The sequence below is a fragment of the Crinia signifera genome, chromosome 4 (assembly GCF_055691185.1).
Source record: "Crinia signifera chromosome 4, ASM5569118v1, whole genome shotgun sequence".
Classification (NCBI taxonomy): Eukaryota; Metazoa; Chordata; class Amphibia; order Anura; family Myobatrachidae; genus Crinia; species Crinia signifera.
Genome location: NC_139220.1, coordinates 106517989 through 106533166, shown reverse-complemented (window position 1 = coordinate 106533166; position 15178 = coordinate 106517989). Strand labels below are relative to the sequence as shown.

Sequence of the window (15178 nt, the reverse complement as noted above, 5' to 3'; positions counted from 1 at the left end):
ACTGACCTCAATGTAGGACAACCACTAGATAGATTATAGTAGTCTGTTGGTCACAGAAACAAAAGCACAAGTTTAGTGTACATTCTCATGCTCAATACTTCTGGTAACAGCTGCTACATCCCACAGAATAGTAGTGGTGTTATCCACTTACATAGGTTTCCATCCTTCATTTTTAACCTACAGAGACAAGAATGGTGAAGTCAGTGTAAATGGCCCTACCAGTTCCTGCTAATACCTTTACCAGACATAAGTTCATCCTATATTCATGTGCACAATTTGGATTTAGAGCCTGGGAACCAGACACCTTACTGCCACACTTTGACTTTAGGAATACAAGAAGCAGTAAACACTCAACGGAATCAAATATGCGCTACTAAAAAAAGAGCCTTTGGAGCTGCTGGTCTCTAGTGTATAAATCAGCAATCAAAGTGATGCAATCAAACACCACACTAGTTTGCCTACAGCTATGGCGGCTATGCAATGTGTGATGAAATTTCTGACAGTCGGGAACTCCAGCACACATCAATTCAATGTGTCCGTTTCCAAATGCAGTGAAGGCATGCAGATTGGACTTTCTAAAAAGCTGAATATACTTTGTAGGAAACAGCTGCTGGATAGTCGAATCTGCAGCCGTTTGACAGTTTGCACCCATTCCGACTGATGGAATAATTCCATCAGCCAGAAGATTGAATGTCAGAAACGGATGATGTTCCGAAAGTCGTAATCAACACTGAATACCCCCCTATGACTCTTGAAGGTTTCATGGGAATCCTACAGAATAGAAGCTATTGTGGGGTACACACCAGGACGATATGGCCCAAAATAAGTCAATATAGATCTCAACCGATTGTATGTAAATTGGCCATGTTTTGGGCCATTTCAGTGTCCTTTTGATGCGATCCTGATCCGATGCGCGGCCCCGCGGGTCGGTCGGTCTTTTCTGAGATCCTACCTGCTGCAGGTAGGATCTCGGAGCCGAGCATTGGGTATTTTCACGGCGCTCGATATATCGGATTCGATATATCGATGCAATCCGAACCGTTTTCTGACCTGTTCTTAGCCCCACAAGATGGAGATGAACTTATATAGTGTGGCGAGCGCAGCGAGCCACCGAGTCCGAAGCGTGGCGAGCCCCGCAAGGGGACGTGGATTACTGCGTTTGCTACACTATATAAAATCATTATGAACAGGTCAAAAATCGGTTCGGATTGCATCGATATATCGGCCGATATCACATCAGATATATCAGGCGCCGTGAAAATCCACAAGTACCGACCACTGCAGTGGGTGGGGGTCGTGATCGGATCGCGATCACATCAGCCGCATGTTTGCGGCATTCCTGTGACGACCCGCTCACGAGCACCATTGCCCTGGTGTGTACCGAGCATATCATTACAACAAGAACACCGTCCGTCTGGATTTTAAGTGAAAGCTGCCATTTGGTGTGGATAGTGAAAGTGTGAAATACATATTGTTTAACGGTCTATAGGAGCATAAAGCAATTAGAAGACAATAAAAGTATACTTTAGTTAGTGCAGGTGCCACCCACCCAAGCTATTATCACTGTTGTGCGCAATGAAACATTTCAACTCCAACAACTAGAATAAGAGTGTTTCTCTTCATATAAATTTCCAACTCACAGAAACACCATCACTCGTTGAAGGGAATCATACCTTGCTACACAAAGAGAATTTACTTTCCAATTATTATATTATTTTATAGAGAGCTAATCGTGCAGAGATGACCGCCTGTTTAAGAGTACCATGTGGGATCACCCACCATTACAGGTCCAGAAACAAAGGATATAATACCACATAGAATTATAATGCTAGCTAAAGCAATTTTAGTTTCACGTCTATTAACTTCTTGGATCTCACATTCTCGATTGAGGATAATGAATTTATCTCCTCTAATTACATGAAACCGGTGGGAACAGGAAACTATTTACATTTTAACAGCAGTCATAAACCTAGAATTAATAACATCCCAAAAAAAACTAATCCTAAGCTTCACGCGAAACACGTGTTAGGACGCACGTGGTCACGCCCACCGCCCCCACCAGTGCCGGCTGACAACTCCATACGGAGACGGAGTTGTCCTCCAGCTGTCCCGCTGTCATCACGCGTACGGCGCCTCAGCGCGCACCACACGGCCAGCACTCACTGCGGCCTCCCACGTCCCTGCCTTGGACTCGCTTCTAACCTGAGAACAGTGTCCTCCCCACCGGCCGTAGCCGGCGCAGGTAACGGGGTTAAACCCCCTTATACCCTGGTCTCACCAGCATCAACCATTTATATTGTTTCCTTTATATCCACTTTAAAATCGGAATTGTGAAACGTGGGACCCTCTGCAGTTAGACTGCAATAGTCTGTGTGTCTTTGACCAGCACTACCTGCATAGCTATCCTGCTTGTGCTTTATATGTGTCTATAATATACTTAGCAGAATATTAACCTCTGAACTGCTACTGTTGCATTTACCCATTACATGTGTGCGTGCAATTAACCCTGCACACCTGGTGACAGCCCATATATATTTTTTCTAATTGCTAATATTTGTGATCTCTACTAGCACTATTTGTATAGCTATCCTGTTTGCACATTATATATGTCTATAGGATACTTAGCAGAACATTAACCTCTGAACTGCTACTGTTGCATTTACAAATTACATATGTGCGTGTAATTAACCCTGCATACCTGGTGACAGCCCTTATATTGCTAATACCTATTTGTGATCCTTACTAACCCTTCACGCTTGTTCAGCATTTGGACATTTGACACCCATAATACCTGTATAATCAGTGTCTGATCACATCCGTAGGGTCTGTTGGGAGACCTCACACTTACTACTAAGTTGTGTGTATATCTATCACTTTACAGAATTCTAAGGACTGAATCAACCATTATTTTCAGCCCTAATCATCCCAATCAATAACTGGATTCCCCGGTGTGCTTCTGGTGTCTTTTGTAACACATACACTGACACTAGGGACTAATCTCCCTCCTATCTAGGGACCGTGGGTACATTTACCACTTTTTTCCCTTATAATTAATTTTCTGTATAAAACCAATTGTCTTCAAGCACTAAGGGCATCTATTCCTTCATCCCTCCCCTTTCATTTTAGAGGAGCTATCGCATGATCCTCTGACTCTCATCAAATCATCCGATGCTAACATGATATTTGACAGCAGAGATGAGGGTTCTGTTTGTTAGCACCTCCCACCACTAAACTATCCATCTTTCGTGGCTCTCTCATCCACCCAGCCAGCACAAGCACTCCTGCAATGCTATTTGAGTAACAGGTCTGCCTTGATCTGAACGGTTTGGACAGCAGAAGCTCACCTTGGCTCACCCTTTAGATTGACATCGGAAGTAACCAGCAAGGGCTATACAGCCATACTTCACTGGACCGCCTGTAATCCATCCGAACACAGAAGCTAAGCAGTGAGAGGCTGGATAAGTACCTATATGGGGGACCTATAGGGAATATCCAGTGCTGTATTCATCCACTGGGGCAGTACGCCTGTTAACACTGCTGAGGTGCAGCCACAACTATCTTATACCCTTCCCTTCTCTTTTCCTCCCTTGCCCCAACTGTCCATACCCATCTCTGCCGACACCGGGGTGGACAACTTTATGGTGGTGCGCAGTGACCTGTGTCTTGTCCGATTGCCGATACCGTATATTATATATAAAAATTGGGACTAGGCAATATTTTATCTAAACATTTTCGCTCTTGTGTAAATTATTACTGTTTGATATTGTCATAAAAAGTGTCCGGAGTCCATCATGCATGGTACCCCCCAATAATCACATTAACGGTGTGTGGATATTGTTATACGAACCTATTTTATTAATCAAGCTTTCAATTAAAAGTTAAGTTTTATTGCTATTTCCATTCGTGCATTCATCTAATTGTTTATTATATCAAGTGTGCCCCAAAAACCTTGTTGGTTCTTCTTTAGCCCTCTTCTATAGGCAACCTCCATTTTCAGTTTATATTCTGAACTCTTTTTTGGGAGCACCACCAACCAGTATATTAGCCTGTCAGGGTCCTTCCCGCATGGCCTTTTTTCTTATGTTGGTTTACCCCAATTGACAACACTGATATTATACCCAGTAATTTTTCCCTTTAGCCTGTGCCAGCCCAACCCCTATCTTAATCCGACTTCCTAAAACAATCAGAGATTATGCTTCAACATTTCAAGAGTAGAGGTTATCCAGAAGAACTTCTTGAAGTTGCTCTTAAAGATGCATTTCAGGTCCCGAGACAAAATTTATTAGAACTTAGGAACAGTAAGAAACTACCCACTCATCGAATGTCTGCCTCAGAAGATAAAGAATCACCCCTATTCATTTCTAAATTCAATACAAAATCAAAACTTATCAAAAAAGTTATTCACACTAATTTAGAAATTTTAAAATATGATAAAATACTATCCAAATGTCTAGCTCAACCGAAAATAATTTTCAAAAGAAATCAAAATCTTAGAGACCTGATAGCTCCTAGTGCACTAAGAAGCATTCCTTCCACCCCAAGTACTACATGGTTACCACAAAAACCCAAGGGTAATTTTAAATTTAATAAGGCAATTTCCCTTACTTGCAATCATATGATAAATAAAAATCTTTCCATTACTTCCACACACAACTTTGGTACACACCCTATAAAACAATTCATAAACTGTGAGAGCACTTATTGCATATATGTTCTTCAATGTATGTGCAAGTTACAATACATCGGCCGAACTACCCGCAGTTTAAAAACCAGGTTCCGTGAACATAGAACAAATATTTTAAAGAAATATGCACTACATAGTGTATCTCGCCATTTTTCAGAAGTACATGGGGGTGATCCGAATCCGACTTATTACTTTCTGGAGCTGAACATATTCCTAACACCAAGGGCCTTATTCTGATCGGTGCGGCCCGATCAGAAATATGCGGTCATGTCCGTGCAGGCGAATCCCCGCCTTCCATACGGATCGCCACCTCCGTCCGTACGCGGATATGTGGCGATCCGCATGAAATTGGACGGGGATACGCCTCCTCCGTCTTGGGAGCTGCCCCTGCATTCGATGGTCGCCGAACATCGAATGCAGGGCCGCACGCTCCACCAGGTCCCGCCACACAAGACCACACGGACACTTGTCCGTGTGAAATCATATATGGGGGCGGGCAGCTGACATCCGGCGATGTCAGATGCCCGCCCCCTACACACGCGTCACGGCCTCATTACCATGCATACGCCCCGCGTTTGCATGGGAACGCCCATGAAACGCGGGGCGTATGCATAGGGTAATGAGGCTAAGTAGCCCCTCACGCCCCTCTACGCCCCCTGTGCGGCGTATAAAGAATACGTGCGGCGAAATCGCCTGCACATGCGCAGACTGACCTCTGCACATGCGCAGACGATCAACATCGGCGGGACGTCCGCATGCGGTAAAATCCGCACCGATCAGAATAAGGGCCCAAGAGAGGAGGCGATCACTTTAGAAGACTTTGCGTAGCTGAATCCGCCTGGATATTTAAACTAGACACGCTTGCTCTGTCAGGCCTAAATGAAGCATTAGATTTTTCTTGCTTAGATTAAAAAAACTACAGTGAAATTTGAGGGAGAGTTTTTGCGCCCCATGAGTTGGGGTCCACCGCCATGGTTCAGGCGCAGTTACCTTCCTCTCTTTTTGTTGCACCACTAAGTATTTTTTTATATATATACTTGACCCACCCCATGTCGTAGCCTCAGTTGTCTGTCTAGTTATATCTATAGCCATATGCTCTGCGGGGACTGGTAGGATGGAGAACTACCCTGTTAAACCGGGGTTTGCAGTTGTCCCTCCTCCCATTCACCGCAGCCATGTAATCTGATCTGTTCTTTGTGGACTTTTTTTACATGTACTATATACAATAAATGAATGAATTACTGTCTATAGGGCTAAAAATCATTGAGTTATTTAGGAATCCATGGAGTCTAAATCCTAAATAAATACATTTATTGTATATAAAAAAAAAAAAAAATCATGTATCCAAACTTCGAATTGAAAATAATTAATTGTATACTAAGTTATATCGCTTAGATGTATACTTTGGTTTAATTCATCATGGCATCTAATGTATTTTTTCTATGTCTTCATTATATAATTATAATAATTATATATTTATTTTATTGTTCTGCATAGATCAATATACCCGGGAATAAAGATTTCCATATCCCTAAAGAATCCCCTTTCCCTTCCTTTCCTCTTTGCTTTCCCTAGAATTTAAAGAATATAAAAAATTGAATTACTATATTAAATTACATATGATATATCATCTGTTTGCTATAATTATTCATTAATCACGCTAATACAGGACACGATGTTTAATTAAGTGTGTACGAACTACATATATGTTTTTAAGTGTGCAATATAAATGAGAGTTGAAATTTAAAAAAGGTAATTGACAAAGGAACTAGCAATTATCCAATTGTAACACCCTCTCCTTATATATGGAATCCGGACGCTGGTAATACTCAGCTTGAAAAAGTCTCCTGTGCCTAGAGACGAAACGCGTTGCTCAATTTCCGGTCCAGCACTTTGCCAGCACACTAAAGCCGACCGCTACCTCACTTCCGCCCAAATTGGTGCCGTATCCCGCTAATCGTACCGGTGCACGCATCCTCCTTCACCCGTCGGATCCTGCCGGTCAGCGCCTTACCAACAGCGGCGCCTAGCTCATCTGGAGCTTCTGACTCCACCATCAAGCAGCGTCACCGGGCACGTCTGCTGTATGACATCCACCGGTATATTGCCCTAAACCACCAACGGAGCAGTGTTTCCACTATCTAGTACTAAAAGCACGGGCTGCACAGACTATTGAGCTGTGCGATGAGATGTGGGAGCGCGCATCTCATTGCATCCAACAATTGTACCATGTATGGGCACCTTAAGAATGATCGGCAGATCCAAGATCCACACTGACTGGAAGGTCAACACAAGTTTTTTACTTTTTCTGTGCAGATCGACTTGGTTCATACTTAACTATCCACATGTGCATAGAGGGAGAATAGAATAGTATGCAGAGCGCAGCAAGAAAAAAAAAAAAAAAAAAACTACAGCCAACATTGAGTGTCGACTTCGGTCAATGTTGAGACTCGGTCTATTGACCATTTTCAGGTGTTAACCGAGTCAATGTCGACCATTAGTGGTCAACCTAGACATTGTAGATCTTCTATACCATTACTGTGCGGCGCACAATCACCAAAATGAATGGACATCTATCGGAGCTCAGCCGCAGCCCACATTCTTTCCCTCAGCCTCTGGAGGGGTGAGAAGAAAAAAAAAAAAACAATAATGTGTTTAAATTAAAGTCCATAGGTTTGAGTGGCCTTAAGACAAGTTTAGCAGCTTTTCATGGCTAAACCTGGAGCTTTGGGTAGGTTAACCGCTAAATGCCACTTGATCGGAGAAACCATTGCATAGCTGGTATACGTGCCCAGCATAGAACCTGCGGCCCAATTGAATCGCCCGCAGATAATGCTCTGCCTGAATCGAAACTATTTTCCGGGGTCTGTTCTTAGCATACATGTATGGTTAAGGCCCCTTTAAGAGAGAACATAGCAGATGCTCGATTGAAAGAATACTAGCTACTAGCCAGCAATAAAGGATGTCCTTGTCAGAGAGTGAGAGACACTGAATTGGAACAGCTACTTAATGAAGCACATGCACAACTTATTACAAATATGTTATCCTTGTAAAGCCAAAAAGGATTATAAAGCTGTCAACATTTAAAATGTGACTGTTTATTATCACTGAAAACCATGCACTGAGGTCCTAACTTCTGCTAATACAGGTCATGAAAAATTGCTTCAGTGGGTATGCACTGAGTGATTTTCAATCTAGCTTTTTTCCCAATCATCGCTGTGCATACACACTGGGCAAAAACATTCAGTGTGTATGCACCTTTACTCTAAAATCAAGCCATATTTTATCTTCATTTTAATTATATGGTGCCACAAGAGGTCAGCAACATCTTACAACATACAAAAAAAGAAATACAGAAGAAAAAACCCAAACAAGCCAGACACTTGTACAGTACAAAACATTGCAGAATTTGCACACCCAGCTTTGATGACTTGACTACTGCAGCCACCTGCCCGTCCTTCCATTGTTCGCCTCCGCTAGTTCTGAGGGAGGAGAGCGCGTCTCTCCTAAACCTCACTGCATATCCCTGTGATTGGGCCGTCAGCCAATCAGAGCTCGCAGGCCGGCAACCAATCAGGAGCCGGCCCAGGACCTTTAATTTGCTGACAGCCCAGTCACAGGGAAGTGAGGGGGAAGGAGAGACACGCAATGTGCTCTGCTCTCCTACCCTCTGAAAGGAATCAGAGGAGGAAGCAGACACACAGAGATAAGACAACCAGCCAGCAGGGGGACGTTGGACTCTCCTCCCCCAGGCAGCAGCAACAACACAATAGTGGGCTGTGCTTCTGCTGGCACCATGGAGGCATACCGGGCCCTTTTGGGGGCATGTGTGTATCTGGCACTATTGGGGGCATGTGTATATCACACCAAAATTTTCATTGGCCGCACCCCATGTGTCTACACCCATTACCGCCAAAGTGTTTATTTAGAATGGCACCACAATCAGGCAGGCATTTTGTAACTGGCACTGCTGGTGGCATGTGTATATATGGCAATATGGCACTGCGTCTACTCAGAGAGGCTGGTCATGCCCCCCATAAGAGAAAAAAAAATGGGGGATGTGGCAGATGTCCCTTCTCCTCTGTCTCCAGTGTTGGGGGGTAAGTATGCAGCATTTTGCATTGGGCGTTGTGGTATGCGACATAATGTGTCAGAGGCATTACAATGTGTGGCATAATGTATAAAAGGCATTTTTCGATTATTATGCAGATTTTTATGGTTTTTATTTTAGTAGCTCTTCAGGTGGTTTATTTTGTCTTGAGTAGCTCATGCCCTCAAAAAAGGTTGGAGACCACTGGTCTAGTAGTTCATACCCAGCATAAAGCAGTATAGGAGACAGACAGTGGAGACACAGTGAGCGGAGTGCAGGGAGTTTGGATCATTAGGTGGACCATGAAAAGGCTGACCGCATCTAGCGTGACCCAAAAAGTTTCACATGTACAGGGTTATTTTTTTAGGTTTTGGGGGTGTCCGTTTTATCTTAAGGGCCTTACACACATGCCGATGTGTGTAGGGCTCTCTAGCAAAGCTAGGTACTCAGTACACAGCTGTCAACGCCAGTGTTCTCCAGTGATGAACACAAATTTCGCCCAGTGATAGCGACATGCATCGGTGTCGCTATGGCCCCTACACACACTGATGTTGGGGCATTTTCTAAGCGACTTTAGCCAAACTTAGAAAAATCTCTGAGAAAATGCTTTAATATTGGCATGTGTGTAGGAGCCTTTATAGCACATGGACCACCCAAGTATTCATTCTAGCACCCGCCATATTTGAAAACCCATGCATTTCCTCTTCCCTGCCTAGTGTGTCGCTGTCTGCTGTAGTGCTTCTAGCACAGTGTGGTCTGTATATCAGCACTGATATGCAAACCAGACCTGTGCTAGAAACACCACAGCAGACAGCGACACCACAGGCAGTAGAAGAGGAACTGCATGGGTTTTCAAATATGGCGGTTGCTAGAATGAACACTACACCCAATTGGTGTACCGCTTTGCTCGCCATGCATCAGGCATTCCATCGACCAATAGTGGTTTACCTAAAGTCTGGATGCTGCATAACATACCATAATATAAAATGTACGCAAGTTTATTATTAACCTATTATTGTCTCTGTCCAGCAGAAGCTGCTATTTGTTAGTCAGATGTGTAAATATGATCTATTTTGGCTGGGGGGCCGCTTTACACTTCCAATAAATATTCAAGGGCTGCACACAAAATATCTGTCAATCAAAGCATAGTGCTGCCCCGCAAGCCACCCAGCGTCTTCCAGGACTGGCCTCTACCTACACAACTGTGTGTGTATATGTATATGTATATATATATATATATATATATATATACATATATACATACACACACATATATATATATATACATACATACATATATATACATACACACACACGGTTTTTACCTCCCCCTGCTGTGAGAGCAACAAGTAGAAGAAATAGGCGGCACTCTCCGGATTTTAGAAGAATAGATTTTTAGTGCAAGGTGAAATTACATGACTGGCCTGTTGTCAGGTGAGAGCTCTCCTGTGGACTATGTGGAGAGACATCCATGTGTGCCAGAGGGTGAGACGAGTGTCTCCAACCAAGTATGGATCCCTGATTGATCAGGACAGGAGGATCCTGACTTTTTAAAGTGCCTTTGTTGCTGCTCTGTGCTCTCCAGTCCTAACTAGTTCCGCTGCCGCCGATGCATGACAGCGCCGCGCCATCCCCACACAGCACTACTGTGAGTGTGGGAGGGGATGCGGTCATGCAGCAGCCGCCTCCCCGCCATTGGTTGGTGTGGCCACCGCGTGACCGCGTCCCCTCCCACACTCCCAGTAATGTTGTGCGGTGATGGCGCGGTGCATCGGCGGCAGTGGAACTAGTTAGGAGAGCACAGAGCAGCAACGAAGGCACTTTAAAAAGTCCCTGTGCTGTGTGGGGATGGTGCGATCATGTATCGGTGGCAGCGGGACCTCTGCTGTTCAGGAACTTCATTGTGGGGGGCCGCTTGTAATTGTACTACACTCAGGAGTGGCGGGCCAGATGCGAGCGTTTCGCGGGCCGCATGTGGCCCGCCTGTTGCCCACCCCTGATCTAGAGATTACCACTGAGGACATTTGATTTAGAGGAAGATAGAGACCAAAAAATAAACACCCAACTTAGAATAAAGGGAAAAGAACAGCATTGCAGTCATGCAAACATAATTATTGATCTACATAGCACTGGGCAATTAATAAAACGAAAACAATGCATAACTAATCCTATGCAACATTGGCATCATAGCAACTTGGGCAGAAGTAACGGAATGGCTAGATAGCGGTTGTAGCCTTAAAGGAAGTGCAAAAAATTAAAACTGTCGCTTGTTTGATCCTGGAACATATGTGGGCTCTGGGTGGGCGCCTAGGTGTTCAGTCGAGACCACCTGAACTTTTGTTTTTAAAGATCAGTTTGCTAAAGACTATGTTAAATCATAATTAGGGCAAAAAATATGACACCTAATCGACAGTTTTGTTGCATGTCAGCTACAAGGTGCTACAATGCCGGCTCACTGTTGCCTTCTGCACAATAGCAGGATGAGCTGCGATTACAGTAAGAGCAAAGAGGATGGAATATGCTGTATTTGCGGCCATCACCCTCCCAGATCCAACAGACCGGTGACCCCCACACAGCCCAGATGAGACATTCCCACACGGGGACAGGCTGTGGCTTTAAGAGCAGGCACCAGTAAGAGGCCATGTGCTCAGCAGGAAACAAAGCAACAACAAAGGGACAGAGTGCAGGGACTCCCCTAGCACCGAGCCCACCGAGACACAAAGGCAGAGACGGGAGGGGCGGGAGGCGGCAGCGTGCAGCAGACAACAACAAGCCCACACTGACCAACACGTGCAGCCGCCGCTGTAGCGGGTCACCGGCAGCGCGTGGTGGGCAGGTAACAGCTGGGCACATTGCTGCGGTACTACACACGTGACCCGAGTGACCGGTGTATGTGTGGGGGAGGAGCTGACCGGCCATAACAACAACATCCTGCAGCTACAGTACAGCTATGTCACCCCCGTACCGCCCGCAGGTGGCAGACGGGTCACACACGCTAGCGACATACCTGGTGCCTTCGTGTCACCTGTCAGGCTCAGGCCTCTGGCTGCCGATGTTTGCAGGAGAAATAACGAGCGATTCTTCACTCGCCTCCCAGCCCCGGATGCGGGGAGCGTGCCGTATGGCGAACACGAGCAGCTCGTCCGCGAGTCCCGGTTTCTGTCCCTTTAAGGCCCGGGCGCGGCCCCGAGACACACAACGACCAACTTCAATTCACAACATTACGGTACGCGCACGCAGCGTGACCCACAGCGCGCTCCCGACGTAACGTCACCTGGCTCCCACTGACAATGACATCAGTCCCGCCCACCTGACGTCCCAAGACACGCCCAACAGGTCGCAGTTGATGACTCTGCAGGCTGCAGCTACTACAGACATACAATCACATACTACATACATACAATCACATACTACATACAGCCAGCGGGACGGCAGCTGTGCAGTGATAGGTGACTATGCCGTACTTTAAACTTCTATTTACCCCCGCCTTCTCTTATGTGATAACACGGATTTCACTTTCACAAGAGGACACCTTCCAGAGAGCTACGGTATAGTGGAGAAGTTGCACATAGCAACCAATCAGCTTCAACCTATTCTTTATCCAGCAGTACCTATAAAAGATCATAAGCTGATTAAGGACAACCATGTTTTTAAAGAATTGCTGGTGGGTGTGGATTAGTTCATCGTCAGAAACAGGTCGATAGGCATAAGGTTGACACATGAAAACGGTTAACATGCATTAGATAGACATAGTAAAATGTCGCCACAAGTTTTTCCGGATTTTTTGGTATCCAGGTTGACATGGACACCATATAAGTGGACCGCTGCGCTCGCCCTGCTTTGGTTGCGGTGCCTCGATGCGCTCAGGCACACTATTATGGGGCAGATGTATTAAGCCTTAACAAGAGATAAATGCAAGGGTGATAAGGAGAGATAAACGTCCAGCCAATCAGCTCCTTACTGACTTTTTTCAAACACAGCCTGTGACATGGCAGTTAGCAGGTGATTGGCTGGACGTTTAGCTCTCCTTATCACCCTTGGATTTATCTCTTGTTAAAGCTTAATACATCTGCCCCAGTATTCTCTATGCACAAGTCTTTCTAGCAGGGACTGTCCAGGAAGCTGCAATCACCCACCGCTGCTGATCCCGATGTAGCCACCTGCACAATCACTACCACCGGTGGAATTGTGGAGATAGGTAAAGAACCCAAAATGCAGACATGGCTCTATTTGGATTGCTAGCAGCACACCGTTTTTAGTATAAAAATGATCCGGAAGCCGCCGATGATAAAAGGGCCCCATGCTCTGAACTTGAACCAAAAGTTTGATACATTTCCCCTGTTGCAGTAACCTGGGTATACTGCATTTAGATCTAGTTTTAAGTTTAATTCAACAAAGGTTATTGCAGGAAAGAAACCCACGCTGACAAATAAAAACATTGCCTAGCTTGTAATGACCCACGGCGCAGACTATTTTGATGCGCTATCCAGCACTACATAAAATTCAAAACATCCCAATTTTATTATATCAGAATCAAAGCATTATGTTCAGGAACGGCATCTAGCAAAGGGAAAAAGAAAAGCAATATTCACCTACGTTTTCTATAAATATTCATAGCAAACCATGATCTGAAGATAACTATCCGCTTAATGCCAGCAATGAGTGGAAGATACTACATAATTTGCTCTGCCAAGGTAAAGATCATTCAAACACATTATCCTGGGCAGAAGCCAGATTGCCATGAATAATTGCTATTTTACAGTATTACAGGTTTATACACTAATAATCCTAAAACACAAGTTCCCTTATATAATAGAATTGTAAATGTGACTTTGGACAGGTCATAAATCTTTATCCCTTGTATCATGTTTAACAATTTCCATTTAAAAAAAAAAAAATTCCTAGCTGTTATGTTGTGAGTCATACATTAATCTTCCCAGAGTCCTTAAAACTGATCACGAACCAATAAGTAATAAAAAGCTCAGAAAGGGAATAAATTGTCAATATGACAAAAAATATTCATCTAATTTCCATACATTCGCCCTATTGGTTGAGCCACCAAGAGCACCTATTGCAAACTATTTTTTTAGGATCATGATTAAGTTTGAAACAGCATTTGTTGTCTATTCCACCACTCATCATATTAGGTAGAGAACAGCAAATTAAACACGAATCAATGCTAAATAAATTTTGAATACATATTTACATAATGTGATATTGAAATTGCATATAATAATATAGTGTGTTATAGTTTAAATAAATAAAATAAAAAAACTAAAAATAAAACTTGCATGGAGTGGGAGTAGGTGGCGGGAGGGGTTACAGAGTATAGCAGGGACAGAAGGGGAAGGAATAGAATGGCAATGGGAAAGGAGCAAACTGACCAGGTGCAGTCGTAAATGCAGGGTCAGTTAAGCAAAAACTGGGCAAGGTGCATTTTATAACTTATAAACAAAAAACAAAACAACATTCCCGAATCTGAGAATCCTGACAAGCACTCCTTAGCCCCTAACCCTTCCTGCAGCCTCTCTCTAACCCTCCTCACTAGTGCTTACCCCCCACACCCTAGACCAGGGATGGGGAACTCGGCCCTCCAGCTGTTGCTAAACTACACATCTCAGCATGCCTTGCTACAGTTTTGCCATTTGGCAAACCTAAAACTGTTGCAGGGCATGTTGGGAGGTGTAGTTCAACAACAGCTGGAGGGCCAAAGGTTCCCCCATTCCTGCCCTAGACCTAATCCACGTTTTCCGCAGCCTAACCCTACCCCCCCCCCCACAAGCAGCCTAATCTTAACATTACCCTAGCCTAGCCTTAAGCCCCCCCACTAGTGCCTAAAACCTAACCAAATTCACGAGTCAAGAATAACACAGTATGCTCCCTAATAATCATGCGATCTTGTTTTAGACATTTTTAGCTAAGGCTTATTTCATTCTCTGCAAAAAGGGAAGGGAGTAGGGATCCGCACAGACTAATACATTAAGTTTATATATATCTCGAAAACATGGAAAAACCAATATGTTGGACTACTAATATTAGATTAAAGTAGTCGTGGATTGGTGGTGCGCCCAACACATTCAGTATTTGTAACTGAGTAAAGGGGGGTGTCCGCAAGGAGCAGACCAAAAGACAAATGTGCCTTTTTGGGCGCACTCTTTATTGTATAAATTCAATATGATTACTGCATTAAAACATAACTTTTAATAGGCTTCTTACACTAAAATACTGGGAGCATTTATCAATTTACAATCAGTCATTTGATGCATATTCAATTAACTGTGCATCAGAAATCAGAGTTCACATATAACATTGAGACAAGACATAGACAAAGCTGAGCTGCGGCGGGGGTTACCTCCTGTCTATGCTTGTGTTCCCCAGCCGGGGACAGCGTTTCCTGGATGCGG

At 44.2% G+C, this 15178-nt stretch overlaps 1 protein-coding gene and 1 pseudogene across 3 annotated transcripts in view; one reads left to right on the top strand and one right to left on the bottom strand.

Moving 5' to 3' along the window:
• RNF44 (ring finger protein 44) overlaps positions 1-15178 on the bottom strand; it is an 87797-nt gene that overhangs the window by 35885 nt on the left and 36734 nt on the right. Inside the window, exon 1 of one of the 3 annotated variants that reach the window (XM_083182146.1) lies at positions 11782-11997. The exons of the other annotated variants lie outside the window; for them this stretch is intronic. The gene's annotated coding sequence lies outside the window, so the exon portion shown is untranslated. Of the gene's footprint in view, positions 1-11781; positions 11998-15178 lie in introns of those variants that run through there. 3 annotated transcript variants of the gene reach the window in all.
• LOC146076216 (5S ribosomal RNA) lies at positions 3389-3507 on the top strand (annotated as a pseudogene).